The 22,127-nt window shown below is 38.1% G+C and overlaps 1 protein-coding gene across 2 annotated transcripts in view; it reads left to right on the plus strand.

Moving 5' to 3' along the window:
- WASF3 (WASP family member 3) overlaps nucleotides 1-22,127 on the plus strand; it is a 63,739-nt gene that overhangs the window by 18,199 nt on the left and 23,413 nt on the right. For both annotated transcript variants that reach the window (XM_054271584.1, XM_054271585.1), the window contains exon 2: nucleotides 494-584. The gene's annotated coding sequence lies outside the window, so the exon portion shown is untranslated. The remainder of the gene's footprint in view (nucleotides 1-493; nucleotides 585-22,127) is intronic.

The following is a 22,127-nucleotide window of genomic DNA, read 5'->3' on the forward strand; positions in this document are numbered from 1 at the left end:
ATCTATAAGTGATAGTGTTCTCTTGATGCTAGGAACTGTAATATTTTCATGAAAACATCTCATTACTTCATTTTTGCAGGAGATCCTCACTGCTTATTTTAGTCTGTTTTAGTGGGTTTCTGTTCAGTAATATTTAATTTGCTGTGAAGGGTCTCAGAGGGATTTAAGACTGCTGTTTTATTGTGCATTACTGTAGGGTGTTACATCATTTTTCCATCCCCGCAGTCTTCAAGTGAGTAAATGTTACTTTCTCTGCTGATATTTCTATTTAAAAATTGATTATAAAATAACACAAGCTATTTTGTTACCTTGACAAAAATTAAGCTGTATCATTAAATATTTAGCACAAAATGGTTAAAACTGTCTGGATTCTACTCATGCATATTTTACTAAGTTTTTTTTTAGCTGATTACTGAACCGAGCCCCACTTTTAATGCATATTTTTAATTATTCTGTTACTGAAAGACTAAGTTAGATTTGTCTTTGTTTGCAGAAAAAGCCACCTGAGTGTGCCAGGAAGTCAGAGAACAGCTGTCTTCTCAAAGGCATAAACAGTACGGATATTCCACGCTCCTTTTTAAATGGTAAGTTGTTCAAGAGAGCTCTTGCTGAAATTCCTTGTCACTTACTTTGCATTTGTGTGAGTCTATTACAAATAGCTTGGACGACTGTGATAAGTCCCTCAAACTGAACATCAGTGATGAATTTTAGAAACTTTTCCAGAAGGTTTTGAGTTAGCCTTGGGAAGGAGGTTTATATTTTTGTGATATTGAAGATGTGCTGTATTAGGCCCTGAAACAAATGTCAAAAGCATTGCTCACCCAGGAGACTGGTAGCATTTAAATACTAATCTTATTGTGTAGAAACTGAAATAAATTTACTTTATTCATGGTTGTTCGTGAGCTACTGGATTTATAAATTTGCATCTGTTAAATACTTTTACCCTGTATAATCTGTACTTTGTTGATGTGTTGTCTAAGAGATTTAAACTAAGTCTGCTGAAGTTGAATGTTTGCTGGCATCAAAGTGCAATGGATAATAAAAGATTTGTATTTATTGATATTAAACTAGCTGTGTGGGGAAATATTTCCCTGCCTCCAGTCTGTCTCACTGCCACACTCAACACCAGGGAAATTTAGATAAGGATTATCTGTTGGCATTGCTGGAAGAGTGGCACTTCCCTCATGTGTGACATAAGAGGTGGGACACCCCTGGGGGTGCTAATGGAGGACTGCTGGCAAGGTGCAGACAATTTTGTTACGATAAGTAAAGCTGATAAATGTATGCATGTGTGTATTTACAGGGAGCTGCAGCCTGTTGGCATTTGCAGTGGGAGAGAGGAAGTTTTTGAGCAGGGGAAGAAGCTGAAGAGCAGATTTGTTGTTCTTCCTTCTGAGAGGATGAGGTTAAAAGTAGTATTAGCTACCTGTAGGAGAGGCTGTTTTCTTCCGGCATTGCACACCGCAGTGCTGCCTTTGGCAGAAACCACGGCCAGCCTTGCTTCAGGGTCTCTGAGAGACAGTAAAGTATGCAGCAGTGATTTAGGAGACTGTTCAGGATACTATTCTCTTGTGTCCTAGAACTGTGTCCTATAGACTCTGTCTATAACCCTGACTATGATCCTTTGCCACACTTTCCCCCTCAGCTGAAATTCACTTATGCTTCATTTCTGTGTTCTGAGAATATGCTTGATGATACTCGAGATGATTTTCAGCGTGCATGTTCTGCAAGAGATTGTACTTTAAGTTAAGATAAAGAAGAATTCTGGAAAATGTGTGCATTCACAATTTGAAGTTAGGAAACTGTTTTGAGGAATGAAGGAATAAGGAAGCAATAAGGAGTGGGAGGGTTATTGTAACAGCTTTTGAAGGAGAAGGGTGAAAGAAAACCCACTCTTTCTTCCTTTACCCCTCTTGCATTACCCATTAAATGGAAAGGTAAATCAATGGTTATATACTGAAATTGTTTGGAAAAAAGGTGTCTTGCTGTAATGGTCAAAAGTGGAGGAAGTGTGTCAAGGAAAGTAAGTAGTCTGTAGGAAAAAAAAGGGTAAACTAAATATACATATTGAAAATTTTCTCAGTTCACTACTAGATTATTAGATTAGCACATTGCTTATTATTTAATGAAGCAGTGAATGTTACAGCACTGTTATATTTCAATTGAAATGAAAAGCATCATGTGCATGGAAACATCATTGATTTTATTTATGGGAAGCTATAGAAATTAGTTACTACAGGAATAAAAACCTTGGTTTTGGAATATTTAACCTGGGTTATATTTATTAATAAAGCTTCAAAAATTATTTTGAGCTATTTGCTGTTCATTCTTAGTGTAGTTTTATAAAGTATTTTGTGCTTCTTTGTGCAGTTTAAGCCCAGCTTTCATGTAGAGTTTAATTGAAGTGTCAAGTGTTTAACTAGTCTGGAATTTAATGTAACTGATGGGTGTCTAAGCACAATGCTAAACATACTTGGAAATATCAACCTTTAAGTTTTTTTAAAAAATATTAAAACCTTATTCTAGTGAACAAATTCTAATTTTTGGTCGAACATTGATCATTCATGTATCACAAACATTTGGATTGGACATAAAATTTGGAAACTACCTGACCAATAAAATGAGAAACTTGTATTTAAAATAATGATTGATTTCTACAGAAATGTAATATATTTTCTTTTAAAATTTCCATTCCAAGAATTTCACTTTCAAGTCAATAAAAAATTTCAACAGGTTAATTCACCTGCATGTATGTGTAGTAAGGCATTTGAATTTGCAATTGTCACTCATTTTGTCACTTGGATTATAGTTGTGCCTTGTCTTGTTTCTCTGGATTTCCTACTGTGTTTTGCCAATGTAAATGCCCCCAAAAGTTGTCAGATTGATAAAAACACTAGATTAAATATTATATGAAACCTACAACACTACAGTACAAAAGTGTCTTCCACAAAGAAAGTTAGAGAACGTGCAGTGAGGAGTGAAATACCAGATGTAGGGCTTGAAAACAGCCTCTGATGCTTACTAGCCCCAGCTGTCAATTCAGTAGACTACCAGAGGAATTCTTTTGTCATCATATACACGCAATTCTAAGAAATAGACCTTTACCCTTATTTTGGCAGATAAAAATACAGTGTATTCAGTTACATGTTTTGAAAAAAGATGTTAAAATTAAATTTGTGATTGCTGTGTGGATAATACTCCAGTCTTTAGAAATACTTCTGTTGGGAAAGCAGCTTGGATATTTTCAGTCAGGGTTAAACCAAATTTATGTGCCAAGACTTTTTTGCCTGTACTGTCTGACTTTTCAGTCATGTGATCTGTATCCTTTCACCTTCATGGCTGCTAATTATACAGTTATTTAGTAACTTAAATGTTTTATTTAAAACAAACTGTTAAGAATATTCCCCTGAAAGAAAGAAGCTTTTCAGAATGGGACAGACTGAATGTGAAAAGTAGGTTGGGCAGGAGAGAAGTAGTCTCTGGAGAATGGTGGAGGGTTTTTGGACTACTTCACCAGCCAAAAACTGTGGATCACCAATTGTGTGGCAGTGGATGGGGGGAGTAGCAGGACAGTGTTTTCCCAGTGGGCTCCTGGGGTGGAAAAAGACCTATGAGAAAGGCAGAAGTCTTGCAGAATTCTTGCATTACAAACAGTAAAGCCAAAATGAGGTGGAACTGGTTTTGGGAGAGACTAACTTAAAACATGGTAGAGAGGTGATCACAGCTTTCCATCTTCAGGTACACACATTTTTGATGAGCCTTTTCTTGTTTCCTATCTGATTTTGTTGTTAGGAGAGGCTGAGTTTTTGGGCTTAGCTCTTGCCTGTCTGGGGTTAAACTCTTTTCAGTATGCACTTATTTACATTTTGGACTTGACTGCGTGGAGTTGGATTAAATTGCAGCCTGGCAAAATGGGTTTGATGTTAGCAAATTTCTTCTCTTTGTGTATTCAAACTGGTGTCTGCACTGTGAGAGCCTTAGCATGCTCATCACATATAGAAATATTCTTTGTTATCACTGTCTGAGACTGGGAAATGTTCATTTCTGCAAATAAATGCAGTCATTGGCCTCTTCTCTGAACTTTTCTGTGATTGGCATCATAATAACTTCTCTCTGAATTATGCAGCTAGTGCACAGGGATCTGCTTGAAGATGAGGTTTAAATCTTGGTTGCCTGTGCAATGATTAAATAAATCAGCTTCTAAATTTAACTGATGTAGTTAAATTACTTTTTCAACTGTGTGTAGATTAGTCTCTAATGGCTTGATTTTTTCCGTATGTGCTTGTAGTCTATGTAGATTACACTGATTATTTTAAAGTGTAGTTAAGAGCAATGTAAGTATTGATAGGTTTGTTGCATAATTTGGTGGGGTGGATGGAAGATCCATATAATCACAGATAACTTTAAATTACAGTCTTTGAGAGCTGGAATCAATGTGTTTGTGCCTACAGTCACCCTGTTAGTCCACAAAAACAAACTGGTCTCCAGTCACAAAGGGTTTTGCTTGGTTTGATGTGATTCTCAGCCTCAGGAAGGGTGCCAGCAACCACAGCACTGCCCCTGGAGCCTCATCACAGAGATGGCAATAGCAGTCCTTTTTCTGTTTAGCAGCCAGCTGGTCACAGCTGTAGTTAAGAAATCTATTCCTCTTGGGTTGGGGGATCTCATCAGCTCAATGGGTTTTAAACTAATAATTGCATTTCACAGGAGAAGATTTTATCACCAATAGAACAGCAACTGCACTGCTGTGAGGGAGGCAAGTTTAGAGTAGGTTCGCTTCAGAATTCAGCATCTTTCTTTGCTTCTGTTGTATATTTAAAGAAAAACAAAAGCTTCCTGAGTATTTACATGCCAGGATTTAATTCTCCCTCCCCTCCCCCCCCATTGTTTTCACTTCAACATGTTTAGGTTCAAAATCTACTTACTAGTGTTAAGAATTAATGTCTAGGAAATCTTCTTGTTCAAAGCAATTTAATGATAGGAAATATTGAAAGTGTTTTGATCCACTATGCAAAATATTTTGAGGCAAACTCATGGCAAAGTTCATACTAACCACTGTGGAACTGGAGGGGTGAAAAGCATCATTTGGGTTTTTCTTTCTTTGGAAATAGGTGCCCTAATTGATTTCCAACTGCTTTCTTTAAGTTTACAAGAGGCTGCTGTGATCATCAGGATCTAGATGGATGCCCTTTCTTTTTTAGATTCAGGAATAAAATTAAAGCGTATTTCACCAATAATCATTGCAGTGTTATACTTGTAAATAAAACACTAACATTAAAGCTTCCTTTATTATTCGGTTTGTGCATTTCATGGAATGGGTCAGGTTGAATGGGACCACAGGGGGGCATCTGGTCCAACCTCCCTTGCTCAAGCATGGTCATCCCAGATCACATGGCACAGGGTTGTGTCCAAATGGTTCTTGAACATCTCCAGTGAGGGACACTCCCCACCCTCCCTGGGCAGCCTGTTCCAGTGTGCAATCACTGCACACTACAGAAGTTCTTCCTCATGTTCAGGTGGAACTTCTGTGCATCACTTTCTGCCCATTGCCTCTTGCCTTGTTGTTTGGCACCACTGAGGAGAGCCTTCAAGATAAAACAAGCTCCCCTGAAATTATCTGGTTGCAACTCCAATGTAGCCTCAGCTATGCAGTAAAACAGTTTAAAATGTTAAAAAGTGTCCTTATACTTAAAAAATAGAGCGCTGAGCCTTTGCAGGTAGCTGCCTGGTCTGTAATCTGTCAGCATTTAGTAAGCTAGGTGCATTTTCCTTATTGTGTGGGAAGAAGCAGCATTTACTTCTAAGGGTTTGTGGAAAGAATTGACGTGCTATGGCACGTGTTGGAAGAGTTTTCATGTTCAAATAAGAACACAGCCTTTGAGTAGAACTGACAGTGGGAGGGGAGTTTGGAATGTCTCTGGGGAGTGGATAGGAAAGGGGGAGGAGCAGCTACCCCATCTCCTTATTTTAGTTACTGGACTCTTTCTTCTGAGAGTAAGAAACAGTCTTTACAATCTGTATCTGAATAGTAAACAGTTTCAATATTTAGAAAATTAAATGTTTTGTAACAAATAGGGCAAACACTGGATTGTAAAACTGCAGGGGTGAAAGGGTAGTCAAAAGGATTAGTTTATATCTCTCCTCTTCGCTACCAATGCCTCCAACTCTTGTTGGAGCAGCTGGCAACGTCCAAAGAAACAGCGAGACATGGCATTGCAGAAGAGAGGTGTGGAGAGCAGAGTCCAGGTGGGGAGAGCAAAGTGGCTGTAGGGCATGTGAAGGACACAAACCTTGGTTGCTGTGTTGGCAGCTGGAGCAGCGGGGCTGGATGTGAAGAGGAGATAAAGCACTAGCAGTAGGACTTCTGTAAAGGAGGAGAAGGTTGGACTGTGGCTCTAAAATATGGGCTGAGCATTTTATCAGTATAAAACTGAATGTCTTCAGGTGTTTGGCTGTGGAATGCTGATAAATGCAATTGGGAAATATGAGTGTGAGCAGTTCAACATGCAGTCTGCCTGTTTGCATTTTATGACTAGTGATTAATGGTAAACAGCTAAAGAAATATTCTGTTCTCTACGAATACAAGATCAATTTGGATTAAATTTGGATTTTAGATTGAAAACATAGGGGGAATGATTCCTTAATTTTTTTAATGGTTTGTCCTTGATTCTACCTTAGTCTCTTAGAAAGAAAAAAGGGACCTTCACAATTTACCAGGAGCTAAGGGCAACTACTTTTCTTGAGATGTGATGGTACCTTTCATCAGATAAGTGACTTCTTGTTCCTGAGAAGAGGATATTAATTTTTGTCTTGAGTTGTTATCCACGCTGCTGGATAACTACTGTGTATTTATTTTAAAAAGTACATATTTAATATTTCATTCTTTAAAAATAAATTTGGTCCGAAATATTTATAAGTATATGCTGCTTGTTTCTTTTTATAAACAAACCACAGAAATCAATGCATACCATACCAGGTTAGCATTCACTAAAAGCATGTTTTTCACAAAGAGATGGAAAGGATACAGACATAAACAACTTATGTGGCTAACATGATTAGCAGAATTTGTAATGCACACGTGGGATATCTGTTTTTCTTCTGTTCAGTAAATTTTTTGTTGACTTACTCAGAGTTTGCTGTGATGCCTACGTGATTTTTGGGAAATGTGTCAGCAGAAAATTCCTGAAAATTGCAAGAGTTCCGAGCTCGTTAGTGTCATTGGTTTTTGTTCCTACTAGTAAGAGGAACTGGCACTCGAGAGAATCACTTCTGAGGAGCAGCTGAGAGTACTATGTGTAATCTTTGGGAAGAGGGTGCCTTCTGTTCTACAACTTCCTTGTGAGGGGGTGGAAAGGGAGGTGCCGATCCAGCCCGTGTCAGCTGTCCAGTGACAAGATGCAAGGGAATGACGTAAGGCTGCATCACAAAAACTGGATGTTAGGGAAGAGTTGTTCACTGGGAGTTGTGGTCAAGCACTGGAACCAGCTCTGCAGGAAAGTGGTTGTGACCCCAGACCTGTCAAGAGTTCAAGAAGCATTTGGACAACACTTTTAAGTACCTGGATTAACTTTGGGGTTGCCCTGTATGGTCAGGAGCTGGACTATCCTCATGGGTCCTTTCCAACTCAGCATATCCTATGACTCAAGTCAAATACTTTTAATGTGACAATATTGTTGCCATTTCTTGTAGGAAGCAGTTGCTAGTCTTTCAGTCTTGTTGTCTAGCCACTTTTGCTTAGCTTGCTATTCACTTACACAACTAAACACTGTAACTGGGTATGAAATGGGAGTTCAGCTTGAATTGCTTTGTTTTTTGGTTTCTGGGTTTCTGGGTTTTTTTTGTTTGTTGGTTTTGGGGTTTTTTTGGGGTTTTTTTGGTTTTTTTGTGTGGTTTTTTTGTTTTTTTTTTTTTTTTTTTTTTGTTTGGTTTTGTTTTGTTTTGTTTTTGTCCTGAAGCAGCAGATTGAGTGCTTTCACTATCACTTCCTCACTTCCATGCTCTCAGATATAAGGGTAGTAATTCCATAAACTGCTTTGACTTCTTTCCTCTGGATTAGATTTTTGCTGACTTCCAATCTGATTCCAGCACGAGAAGCAGCTCAGCCAGGAACAGCAGTTATAATAGCACAAATGTTGAAACAGGAATGGGAAAAGGAATCCATTTAATTAAATCAAGGAGCAGTTTGCTTACAGCTGTCTTAAAAAGCACAACTTTAAATGGAGCAGATCTTAAGGCAATGACAGGGTTTTGCTTCTGAGAAGGAACCATAACTCATCTTGTGGTTGAAGCATTTGTTGCTAAGTTTTGATGTGGTCTAGGTCCAATTTCTGATCCTTCTACAGGCCTTGATGATGCTGACCAGCGCACAAGTAGCTCTAGTGCCTCTCAGCAGTGTCAATGAGATGCTGCTTCTTGCCTTTCTCATGTTTGGAGAGTAAATTTAATGTCAGGGTGTACAGATACTGTAGGAGTGCAGGTATTGGGTCACCTTACTGTAATAGGCTTGGGGATGCTTCTTGACAGTTGCAGCCTTGCTAGATTTAGGCGGTCTGCTCCTCTTTCAGTGGGATTTAGTTGGCTGTATTGCCAGGATTTTGCTGCGTGTTTGACTGGCAATAAGGAAAATAAAGTTCTTCCCAAAGGATTGGGAGGCAGAGTGCATTAATAGGGAGTGAGAGGATTGACATAACTCTGACTCCTGTACATATTTTTTGTCTTATTCCTCCCTTTTCCAGGGAATATTCATTTGTAAGCATTGGAGGGAAGCATAATTAAAAAATACTGATTTATTTTCAGCCCTAAGATGATTCTTTTTCTTTCTAACCTGTGTTTGCCTCTCTTCTTACATCTTGTCTTGACAAAATTAAAACAAAATAAAACTAGTCTTTTTCAGCCTTTATATAGTAAATTAAAGCATGCTGAAACAGCATTGTAGGATATATTATGCCGTAGGTTTGGTTTGGATCCAGCATTATATTTATGATGCAAATTCCCCAGATGTGAGCTATATGAACTCTTTCGGATGAGTGTAAAACCAAAACATTGTCTGTAGGGGCATATGGGACAGTGTCAGCATCTGTTGATCCAAGGACTGGGAGACCACTAGCTTGGAACAAATATTCCTGTTTCCCTACAAAAAAGAGTGTATGCAGGCTGGACTCAGGGTCATCACCAGCAGCTGTGCAGCTTTGAAGGTGCTTATGCTCTTATTGTACCACACAACTTGCTAATGCAGTCTCTGAAGTCTTTGAACATCCCCAGAGGCTCACAAGTGAAAAACCTGATGGCTCATGCTGTTCTCTATTGTGGACTCCATGTATTTTCATGGAGTATTTTTGTATTTTGTGCTTTTATTATTCTATGTAAGACTGTTTTCCTCCAAGCTCACACTTAGCATTCATCCACACTTGGCATTGACTAAAAGAAGAGCATTACAGACATAGCTATAAATCAGTGTGATGCTTTCAAGTACTCAGTGTTAGGCTCTGAAATTTCATAGTTCCTTATAAAGCTAAGTTTACATTTTCAAGTCATATATATATATATATATATATATATATATATATATATATATATATATATATATATGCCTTGAAGAAAGACAGACAAAAGGTTCCACAAGGAATATTTTAATGCACTGATTTGAAATATAGGAATAAAAGGAATGAAGTAGATTTAAAGAATTTAGTGTTGTCATTGATATCCTCTGCGTCCCCAGTAATCTTAGCTGTGATTTGATGATTTTTAGCTAGGAGAAAAAGTTGCTTAAGCGTCCTCTTAGTGATTATTTGTATGTAGTAAGAATGCTTTTTTTCATTGAAGCTGGTTTTTGGAGCACTTCTGTCCTGCCAGCTCCATGGAGATGTGTTGATACAATGCCAGATTTCATGGAACACAACTTTCTTTCCAGCCTTCAAGTGTTGAAAGGGGATTTTTACAGAAGACTAACTGCTGAATTCTGTCTGAGACTCACTATGGTTTTACAGTTGCTTATTTGTCTCACAATGGGAGTTACTGTATGTGTAAGGAGGAAATCTCTTTAATGCAGAGAATGAGGTTTTGTCAGTGTTACTGTATCAAAGCATGTTACTTGTAGTACTGCCTGACACTGATTTTAGCTTTAACCACCCCCCCCAAGAAAACTCCAACAAAAAAAATACCCCAACACTAGAAAACCCGCAAAACTCCAACACAAAATGCTACTAAAACCTCAAAACAGCAGAAAAAGAAAAATCTGAGGCCAACGTTATAAGTTGAATTATTAAGAAGGTAATGGTGGGCAGAACCTTGACATCTAAATTTGTGATCCTAGCAGGAGAGATCTGTCACAAAAGAGCCAGAAAAATCAAGAGAGGATGTGATGCTTTGTACCTGCTTACAATCTCAGTGTGCCTTACATATCAGTAACAAATATATCAAGAGTGTTTAGATTTAATTTTTTTACTGTGGTTTTATTTCTCTTAGTATTCTGTTTCTGGTGAGAGGTACAAATGGGTATTTGCCTGTGTAAATTAGGTTTGAAAAAATGTCTTCAGTATTGATAAGATCAGGAAAAAGGAGTACAGTCTGTCTTGATTTCTGCTGGACCCTGTGTTACTCACTTGTGATTCAGTTGTTGGGGTACAGAGAGCTCCTGTACTTCTGATAACTGGATGTTCTGCTGTCATCTGTAACTGTTACTGTTCATTTTATGAACTGAAAAATTACACATTGCTTATTTCTCATGTGTCAAGTGGGAATGGTTTCTGTGATTAACTTGAAGATGTTAACTGTGTGGAGGAGAGTGAGCAAGATTAGCTGGGAGAGGGAAATAGCATCCTTAGTGCTCAGGTTACTGTGCACAGGCAGATCACATAGGAAAGATGATATAGGAAAGACATAAAATGTGTCCCCACCCTGGGAAAGTCTCTGACCAGAGCTCAGCCTTCTTTAGGCCCCAGAGTGAAATAACCACAACAGAAAAAGCTGTATTAACAGGGGACCTTGATAAAGCTGCTTGAGCTTTGTGGTGATTTTTTGGGGGTGGTGGGTTGTTTTTTTGTGTTGTTTTTCTTTGTTTTTTATTTTTTATTTTTACTACTGTCTTGAGTGTTGCTTTCTGTCATCCATAGTATCTTTTTGATTTATACACCAGTCCTCGATCACATGGCACTTTGTGATAATGCTGTAGTACAGTAGCTACCAGAAGATGGACTTTGTGGGAACAGATGGCACACTTGGCTCAGGATAAAAATAGTTGGGAATTTTCAGTTCACTTAGACTCAGCTGTTGGATCCAGACACAAAATATTTAGTTCAGTTTTTCCATGAAAGCACCCAAAATAAATCTGGTTTTCCCTCACATAGGTTAGTTGCCATTTCCAGGTTTCTGGTATATAGGTAAAGTCAAGAACCATTATCCTGTAATTTCTTTACACTGCTTCTTGGGCTGACCGTGTGGTTCCTGGCATACACGAGGAAATTGCTGCTGCTGTAGTATGGCTGTTCAGATGGATATTGAAGTTTCTTTGACTGCAAAGTATTTTAAGGATTGTGATACATAGTGTGGTAGCCTGAAAAAGCATCATTGCAGGTGTTTCCCAGTGGTAATCTTTCCTGCCTGGTGAGAACTAGGAGTGGAGGAGGTTTGTTGGGAGTAGAGGTGGAGAAAGTATCATGGAAGTTCAACATTAATCTTAAGTGCTTTTTATTTTGCTGTTTGACCTACATTATTGGTCTCTTCCATCATCTCTGCGTGTCATATTTATAATAAATGTGTATAAATTGTGTGTGTGTATATAGAACATGAATGTACACTAAGTGTACTTGTGTGTATATACATATATGATGTCCAGAGGGTTTCTTGTACATAAAAGAACTATAAGAAAACTTGACAATTCCCTGTCACATTTTAAATTTTGGATTAACTCAATTATGTGAAAATTTAACACTTCCATGTGACATTTTAGATCAACTGTTGAGTGTAAAAACAGTTTAAGAACAGACTTTTTTCCCAGAAAAATCCTGTTTTAAAAGGTTTTTCATCGTGAATATTAGATATGGGAAATGGGGAACACTGTGTATTGCCATAAAATGGATATTATTTGACAAAAATTCAATCCTTGATCCCTTTTTTACTTTCCCTTCCAATTTAAGGTTAATTGGAGTTCTGAGAAACAAATTACTGAATTTGCTTTTGGTTTAGCTTGAGGTCATTGGAGGATCTGAATGGCATGTTGTCCCTTCAGGAGGGCTCCTGAGGCCTCACCAGGTGGCCTTTATCACATGGGCTGTGACCCAGACAGTTATTTCGAGCACTTTAAATCCAGTAAGGCTCTGTTAAATAGGATCAGTGTAAGTCAGCAAGCCTAGCTGCAACTTAGGTTTTCTTTATATAATCAAGGCATTTGCTTCTGGTAACCCTTGCTATTTGTGAAGGAGGAAGGCTGGGACAAATGTACTTTAAATGGTCTGCAGGAGTTATTTGTACATTATTGTAGTCTGAAACACTAAGAAAAGGCTTGTTTACAGTTGTTTCAATATTCTATCACAAGTTCTTCCAGCATCAAATTGTCTGAAGCAGTGTAAAGAAATTATAGGACAATGGCTCTTGTCACAGAGTTTTTCCATTTCTGTAGGGTAGATAGAATGCGACTGTATATAACTAAACTCTTAAAAGAATATGCATCAGATAACCAAAACAGGCTTAAAGTAAGCACTGCAAGGTGTTTAATGCCATCATTCAAGAGAGTATTGAAAGAGTCATACTTACAGTAGCTTCTCAGTGGTGTATCCTAAACTGGGACATGAAAAGCTGTGCTTTGTCTTATTTTAATTGTCAGATAGCTGAAGAAGGAATCTACTTGTAATGATGCTTTTTGGACTGCAGTAGGTGGATAGAGAACAAAGAAATTTCCTTCAGGTGGGAAATATCCTGGTATGGCTAATTGTTAATTAAGTACTAATGTTTATTCAATAGCAGTTCTCTTGGTTTTGTCATATTTAATTTTTAAAAAATTATTATCGTTGCTTTGTAGTATTACTATGCTAGAAAAATTAACAGGTACTAAACAGGTGGGAATGACTAGTGTTGCAGTACACAGCAAGTTACTTGAACCATGATTTACTTTTAAGGCTTAATTAATCTTAGCCAGTTTCATGGGAATACTTCTAAGTTTTGAGATAGTGGCCTGTAGACATTTTCTCAGCTGTCTGGGCTGCTGAGTTTTGCTGTGGAAAGTGAGAACTGTGTGGCTCTGTCTGCATAGCAAACTCTGCTCACATCTGATTAAGATCCAAGCCTGTTTCCAGATGACATCTGGAAGCATTTCGACCTGCTAGTGGAGGGCTGTTCCTGACCTAATTAGCTTGGTGGTATAACCAGCTCTCTGCTGCTTTGTGATTTTGTTCCTTTTGACTTCATCTGGTTTACACTTCTCACTGAATGTTACCGCGTAGGGTACTAAAGGTCAAAACAAAATTAGATTTTACAATCTGCTGCTCTTCCAGTCAGTGTTTCAGTGCTTCTAAATTTTCATACATGTAATCATTAGGTATTCCAAGTACAAAGAGCTGAATAATTCAGCAGCTGTATGGCTCGCACATGTCAAGATGATACAAAAGGGGAGGATGATCAATCTAAGTCTTCTTTGCTGTGCTGTAGGACAAAGCACTGCTTCCTCCTCTTTCTGTTCTGAGCTTCTCCTAGCTCTGCCTGGGTGCTTCTTTTCAAGAAAGAGGTGGTATTTTAAGGGGCCAATGCCACTTGAGAGGTAGACAATATAGTGTAGTAAGGTATTTATATTTTCATTTCTTTAAGCCATGCTTAGAAAACAAAAGGCTACCACTATTTCTTTATATACACAAGCAAAGTATTTTTAGCTGCTGTACCAAACTGAACAAATGAAATTTAAACAAGCTCCAGCAAATACATACTGTGCATCTTTGCTATAAAGACAAATAATAAAACCAAAGGGAAACAAATGGTGACTCAGTTCAATTCTGCTTGCTTGAGTAGGAGAAGGAATGATAATAAATTCTTGGGGTATAATACAGAAAGGTCATATGAAAGAAAACCGTGTTTTCAGCGCAGCATAAGTACTTTGTGATTGAAACAAGTCCGTTCTTAAGATAGCAAAAGCAAAACAAATGCTCTTACATGATTTGAAAAGATGTTTTTTCCTTTTTCAAGTGCATGCATAACATTTACACTGTTCGATGTTAGTCTAGCAGTGTTAGGTTGAAATTGTAAAATTGATAGTGGCAGTAAGGTTTTTATTGTTTTTTTTAGATGTATGAATGCAGTGGAACAGATGTTCAGAACAGCATGGAATATTCCTTGTTCCCCATCCCACCATCTCTTTCACACGGAGCCATCTGGAAGGGACTAGGAGCAGGATGAGCAGCCATCACGCTAAGAACAAGATTAACGTGTCGGCATCTTTTGTTGAGACTTTAAACTGGTCACTGTTTGTTCAGCAGAAGGAAACAATGGGATGTCTCATGACTCCCTGTGTGCTAAGATCATTCACGTGGCTATGGAAAGAAGGCAGAATAGAAAATGTGATTTATACAGAACAATTAATAAATTTAATAGTAGTCAAGCTGGACTTAGACCCATACAGGCAGAAAACAACTTTTTCCCCATTCAGCTGTATTGATGTGGCTGGCCAACTTTCACCATTAAGCACAGTGTCAGGGAATAGCATTCTGTTAAAACAGATTCAAATTCACTTATTTGGGAAGAAGCTTCTGTGCGTATTTTTTCAGTTCATGCTCTTAATAAACTTTATTTTTTTTATCCTGAATTTTTCTTTTTTACAGAAACAAGTATACAATTTGTGGATGTCTTTCAGTTTACTCAGCTGAATTTCTTTAGTACCCTTCAGCCTTACATATTTTGAGATAGAGCGTTAAGTGTTCTGGCTTAATGAACAAAATTTTGGTTGGAGAAAGGACAGCTTGTGGTTTAGAAGCGAGGGACTTTAGTCATGTGTGAAGGTGCCCTGGATCATCTGCATTCTGAAACAGAATCAGTGGAAAAGGGTGGGTGGATATGATGCTGGCAGAGTGATTGGATTCAGTGCAGCGAGCTATTGTATTGTGCGCTCTTTGAACTTGTGTTAGATTTCAGGTAAGCAAATCTGTTTCTGAATAGATATTTGAGTAACACTGGGTGTCAAGGAAGACTAAAATGTGTTAGTAAAGGAGAAATTGGATTTCAAAGCTTAACACAATGGTTCAGTGGTACCACAGTGTATTTCTTGCATAGTTTTGTGTTTCCTTCAAAGAAGGGAATTTTAAGGAATGGAAATTTGAAATCAGATTCAGGAAGGTTATTTGAAAATTTGGTGCTTAAAGTCTGGAACTACTATTGCAGTGCCCGTAAGGTGTTCTAAAGGGAGAAGATAATCAGAAGAAAGTGACACAATCCAAGATATCAGGTTTCAGATCTCCATTTTCAGGGTAAAGATAAGCGTGAGAAAATAAGAGAGCGTAAAACTAGTTAAGGGATATGCATAGATGTTCTGGGGAAAGGTTATTTTGTGAAGAAATGGGGTGATGGAATTAAGTAAATATTAGTGTTTAAAAAAAAATACTTCAGCATGGCAAATATACTATGTATATGCTTTTCCTGTATTTTTATGAAAATGATAAGACATGTTTAAAAGTAACAGGGGTTTAAAAATCTAATGCAATTTACTGGCAAAGAGTTTTGCGTATTGGGCAGTGGAAAAAATGCTGTGAGTATAAATGACAAAGTCTATTAATTTGAACAGTTAAAAAACTTAGTACAGGAGATAGATTCTGTATTCCTGTACAGGTATGTTGCAGTTGGGCTTGAAAAGTTGCCTACTTGGAAATTGAGATAAACCAGTGTTAACCTTTAGCTAAGTGGCTTCATTAGCAGAGAGTGAGAAATACCTTTGTTTCTTCCTTGAACAATGATAAAGCCATTTAATTGGTTGAGATGTATGTGATCCCTTATTTTTGAGCAGGAGATGAAACTTCATCATAATCTGTCTGTACTTCCTGATGATAAGCTTTTTATTTTCTTAGAAACTGCTGTGAAAAGTATTGTGAATGGGAAAAATTATTCTTGGGATTGTGGCTTTGAAATACTACAGTTCTATTGAGAGGAAAAAGTTAATGCAATAACTTTGAAGTGGTCCCTCAGTCTTCTTTTCTTCACTGGGGGACTCTTACTTGGCAGTAAACTGTAGACACAAGTATTTAAGTATAAGTTGATGAGACTTTTGACACTATCAAAGAATGGCAGGTGCCCAGAGATCATCTTGAGCTACAGTGGGCAGGTAATGCAAACATGGGGCTGTAGAACAAAGGGAAGAAGACCCCAAAAAACTCATCCCGAAAGCTGTAGAGAAAAGAGGTAAATTTCTGACATCATAGTTGTTGATGTTATTTTAAAGCCTTTTATATTACAGTCTATAGTGTCAAGGAAGGAAGAGCTACTTAATTTTAGGGTGAATCATCCTTAGGGCCTCTTTTCCTGCGTTTGAGAATGTTATCTTTTCTATGCATGTTTATAGTCAGTCTGAAATATTGAGAACTAAATGTAAAGTACTATAAATGTTCACTACTGTGAAGATCTGTTCACTTTTTTCTCTCCCAACTTTTTAATTAATGGAAATTCCTGAATTAATACATTCACCTTTTAATGGTTCTGCAAAGTTTTGTGTTCCAGGCCCACTCTGTTAATAGAGGTAGCTATTGTCGTGCTTCTTACAAGTCTTTTGGAGATATGAAGGGATGACTAGGAAAATGTACATCCATACAATTTTAGATTGCAGATAAGCAAAACTAATTACCATCCCTTCTCCTGCTGTCCTTTCTCTTGTCATTACTTAATGCCTTGATTTCCTTCATAATATCACTAGACCATAAAATCTGCCCTGAAGATCTCAGCACAGATAAAAACTCTGCCAAATAAAGAAAAGACAACAAAACAACCGTCCAAGTTGGTGAACCTTCAGAAACAGCTCATTGCAACAGACATTGAAGAGCTCTATTAAGGAAACAAAATAGCTTTAGGAATTCCTGTGCCCTTTTCATCATTGCTAGTACTTAGATTGGTATGATGCGAGAGGAAGATGAGACGTGGTGGTCTGATACTGAGAGGAAAAACCTGCTTTCATTCCAGCCTTGACTCTCATCCCTTTCACTCAGACCTGGCAATCAGGAGGAAGATCTGTGGAAACAATGGTGATAGAATTGGCTATATATTAACTTTTAGCGAGGAGGACATTTTCTAGGCATTTCACTTTATTTTTGAAAGATGTGGTTTGTTGTGGATAAGAAATGTTCTTGATTTTTAATTACCCTTAGGAAATAGAATTCTGTTAGATTTTGTGCATAGTTATATCAGAAGTCTGCCCTTGCATCTCCAAACTCCTATCAAAATCAAGAGAGTTGCACTAAAATTATGTGAAATGTGAAAAAATATGTATATTAACTAAAAAATACAATGTCCCTTAGATTGGGTTAGCTGTAATAAAAGTAAAGTATAAGTACTTGGTACTTGAAGCATGATTGTGGTTTAGTAAAACAATATTTTGTTTTGATACTAATTACGTAGTAATGCGGCTGAGAGATGAATTGCATACTTGATAGAATTCAAATAGATAGAAGAGACTATTAAAGATTAGTCTTGTTTGGATGCCTTTTGATAAAAAATAATTCTGTGGTATTAGAGAGCACTATGAGACAATAACTGATGGCTAAATATTCTGTATTGTTTTGCAGTATACAAAATGTGGATTCACATTCTTGTTAGAATAAAGCCAGTTTAAAAAAAAAAGGAAAAAAAGCACAAAACTTTTAACTGTACAGAAGAATGACATTAGATGAATCTTGAATTCAATAATTTCCAGAATATATGCTAGTTGTGGTTTGTTTTTAACTTGTCATTACTGTTCAGGTAGTAAATGACATTTTGAGATGACAAGAAGGAAAGGTTCACAAACATCAGGTTCTCGGTCACTAAGGAAAAACCAGAAAGGAGCATGCATTTAAGGCATATTTATTCCTTTCCTTCCATTAGGATAGGAGGAATAGCAGTGTTTATTCTCCATGTTGCTGTTTTCTTTCATCTCATGAAGGATGAAGAGCCTTTGGAGGACATGGAGATCTGTGATAATGGCACCTCTGTGGGGGGAAAAAAATGGGCGTGGGAGAGCATCTCGAAAACTGGTGCTTGGGGTCTTTCACCTTTCTGCTTTCTCTTCTATTCCACTTTAGCACATACCTGAATCTTGAAGGTGGGTGATGGCAGACAATCTAGAATTACAAACTTGAACAGGAAAATGGGCAGTGTTACCAAATTGGGTGTCATTTAGAGATGGAAATTGTGTGCTGAATTGACCGTTAGGACATCAGATATGGGAAAACTTAACTGTCTGTAAAGGTTTTAAATGTTGAAATGCCCTAGACATGGAGACTGTGATTAGGAGGTGGTGTAACTTGATTGTGTGGCTTGATGTGAACAATACAACAGTATTTCTCTGGTTTTGATGAGGTGAAATGCAATTGCAGATTCAGACACTGAAATTTAGGTGAGTGCCTATCAGAGCTTGCACATGAGGTGTTTGAGCACACCGTGTCATTCTTATATCTGTCAAGAGATGCAGGGATTTGGTTGCTCTCTGGGCTTTTGCTGAGCTCACATATATGTAGTAATACAAATTTAGGTGCTTAATTCTGAATGGAATCCCATCTGGTACATTACTCATGGCAAGCTGTGTATTCAGTCTGTCTCATTTTTCTTCTCCATAGAAAGATAATTATGGTATGTATAGGGAGCTGGGAGATTCATCAATGGAAAGCTCCAAAGCTCTCTGGAAAGAATAGGCTATATTCAGGGAGAATTTTGAATTGATGTATAGTAAGCTCTTTTTCATGTAAAATGTTCAGCTTTGTCATATTTTACTAGAGGATATAAGAAGAAATCTCTGAAGAGTTTAGGAAAGAGATTGAACAGTGTCTTTGAGAAAATGTAATAAGTAAACATTCACAAGTAGGGAGGCTGTTTAATGAATTGGAATTTGTTTTGTGGCATTAGTGAATATGTAAAGAACTTGAAATAAAGAACTGTGGAATTGAGGTACACTATTCTTAGCACTCATGTAAATTGCAGTGCTTTTTGGGGGATGTGAAAGGACAAAAGGCAGGTTTGGGGAACAACTGGTACTTCGAGTTTTTGCCAGTAGCTCAAATATTTGAAAAATTCATCTTGTCTCTTGTAATAGCTGTGCTCTGCTGTTGTTTGGAAAGATTGCACATGGTGTTTGTCATCTTTCAAGTTTGTTCTGTACATCTGCTCTCTACATGATTTTTTAAGAATCTGGCTTGCCAAGGCAGTGTCAGACTTCTTGCAAGCAGTTTAGCAGCTGCTGTCCAGGGGAAGGCAGTCTGAGGTGACCTGGAGTGGTACTTCTGTGGCTGCGGGGGAAGCATGCAAAGAAAAGCAAAAATGCTTTGATTAAGTCTTTCCATAGCACACTTGCCTCTGCAGCAGTGAATACTGGGATAAATGCCTTTTAATTGTAAGACAAAAGACAAGTTGTTATGGAGTTGTTATGCAAGTTTTTATGGGAGGGGAGGTGAGAATATGGAGGAAGCATGCAAAATCTGAATTTTAAAGGGTTGATCTAAGCTAATTGAAGCTTTTGACGTCCTGTCCTTTTAGAATGTGTGTGGAAATCGAGTTGCTGATGCCTGGAGGGTTTGGAGAGCAGTGTCCGTTTGTACTGCAGTCGGAGTTCAGTCCAGCCAGATGTCGAATCTGATCCATGTCCAGTGAGGCACGCATGGGTTTAGTGAGATGTTAAGCGACATCTCGCCCTCTTAGTTTTCCTCTCTCCCCTTTTGACTCCTCTGGTTTTTCTGGTCTGACACTAATGTGTCATACATTTCCACTTCAGCCAGCTGTACATATGCAACAGAGCATCTTTCTAGAGTCTTCCTCTCTTCTGCTTGATGCAGCTGATGGCTTAAAGGCAGCTGTCAGGCATAGATGACCTCACAGTGGAGATGAACCCCTTTATCCAAATTATAAGTCTTTGGTTTCATTGTGTACTTACCTGGGTAAAATGAGTAAAAAAATTACCAATTTAGGATTGGGGCCAATCTACTCCACTGACATAATTTTTGAAAATATTAATTTATTTGCATTAGATTTTTCAGTTATTTGTTGATGGAAGGTGTTCTGTTTTTGGCTGGGGTAGAGTTATTTTTTTTCACAGGGGCTAGCAGGGAGCTGTGTTTCAGATTTGTGCTCAACCCAGGGTTGATGAATTAGAGGTGCTATTGCTGAGCAGGGCTTACACAGAGCCACAGCCTATTTTGCTTATTGTACTTTGACATTGTCAAGGAGAACACTGGGGTGCTTCGGAGATTTGGGACGAGACACAGCTGGGACAGGCAACCCAAAATGACCGTGGGAGTATTCCAGACCATGTGACATCATGCTCAGTGGATAAAGTGAGGAGAAGAAGGAGGAAGAAGGGGGAATGTCTGGAGTGATGGTGCAGTACTTTGACTTCCCACATCACCATGATGTGTGATGGAGCCCTCTGTAGATGGCTGAACACCTGCCTGCCTGTGGGAAGCAGTGAATTAATTCCTTGATGTGCTTTTCTTGCATGGGCAGCTTTTGCTTTCCCTATTAAACTGTTTTTATCTCAACCTATGAGTTTTCTATCTTTTACTCCCTTGATTCTCTCCCGAATCCAGCTGGTGGGGGACAGAGAGCAACTCTCTGGGAGGCTTGCCTCTTGGCTAGGGTTTAAACCATGGCAGAAGGGAAGTTATTAAACCTTTCTACTGCAAAATTAAATATGATTTCTAAATGCCAGTGTATTTAATACAGTGGCATCACAGTGTATTTCTTGTCTAGAAAGAACCTGGGACTGAGTGTGACTCAAAACAGGTGGAAGATGAATGTGGAAGGCAATGGAATTGCCATTGCAAATTCTTGGTTTCTGCTCCTGGTAACACATTCCCTTCAGCCTGGTTGTGTCTTATGAAGGAAGATCCTGTAATTCAGAGGCCTGTTTTGTCTTGATTCCTCGTCTAACTTCTTGCTATATAGATTTTGAAATGAATTTAGCCTCACTTCTCATGCATTTTCTTTAAAAAGGATTAAGTTCATCTGAGTTGTGTGTGGTGAAGAAAAAGGTGGTTGTGCTTTAGTAGTAAGGACACAAGCTTTTTACTTAGTAATGGGTTAATATCTAAATAGGTCTATAGTGTTTAATTCATTTAGGTAAAGGGTTTAAATTAGAAGAAATTTATTGCAGTTGCAGAGTTCTTTTTTTTTCCCTCTGATTAAGAGCAGGTAGTGGATTGCTTAATTTGTTGCATATATTTACTCATTGGTGTTCAGTTTATCTTTTGAAATTAAACTTCAAACTGAAATGAGATTGCTACATAATAATTTAAATCATGCATTCAAATATGAAAGTTGTTTATTTTCCCCTACCCTCAGCCCTGGTGTGTGCTTTAGCCTGCTCTTTAGAGAAATGGGAGTTCTGGTGTTGGTCTGTCACTCCCCTGGTAGCTCTTGAACACACTGGACCATTTCGCCAGTAAGTGACAAGAAAACAAAAAGCTCAAACTGCAGTTGCATGTTTTCTTCAAATTAGCTTTTACAGGCAAAAAGGAACATTATGTGGAGAAGAGACTTTAATAAGAGCTCCTGGTGGAAGGCATTCTGATTGTACTCAGTGTGGTAGGTGTTTCAAGAGGTAGAGGTGATTAGCTGGGCAGTGCTCAGCCAGCTTCCAGCTGGGCCAGAGGGCTGTGTGGGCTCGTGAGGGAGGTGGATGAGCTGCAAAAGGCAAGGGCATGGGGCAGCGCTGAGAGTGCTGGACAGAAAGCCATGGGAAAAACAGGCCTCATCATATAATGAATTTAGCACTACTTTGTGCTCCTTTTGATTTATTTCTTACAAATTATGTTTATATGAAATGCATTTTCACTGTAGCATTTCCATTAGAGTGGAATAATTCCTCATAATTATTCCTATTTTGTAGCTCCAGTGCACTAGCCTGCTTGCAGAGTGTTGGTGCTAGATGTTGCTCTTCAGTAATAGCGAATTTCCAGTTTTGACTTATTTTTGATCAAGTTCAG

The sequence above is a fragment of the Melozone crissalis genome, unplaced genomic scaffold (genome assembly GCF_028551555.1).
Source record: "Melozone crissalis strain CALT ecotype California unplaced genomic scaffold, PUWL_Pcris_2 ptg000013l_1, whole genome shotgun sequence".
NCBI lineage: Eukaryota > Metazoa > Chordata > Aves > Passeriformes > Passerellidae > Melozone > Melozone crissalis.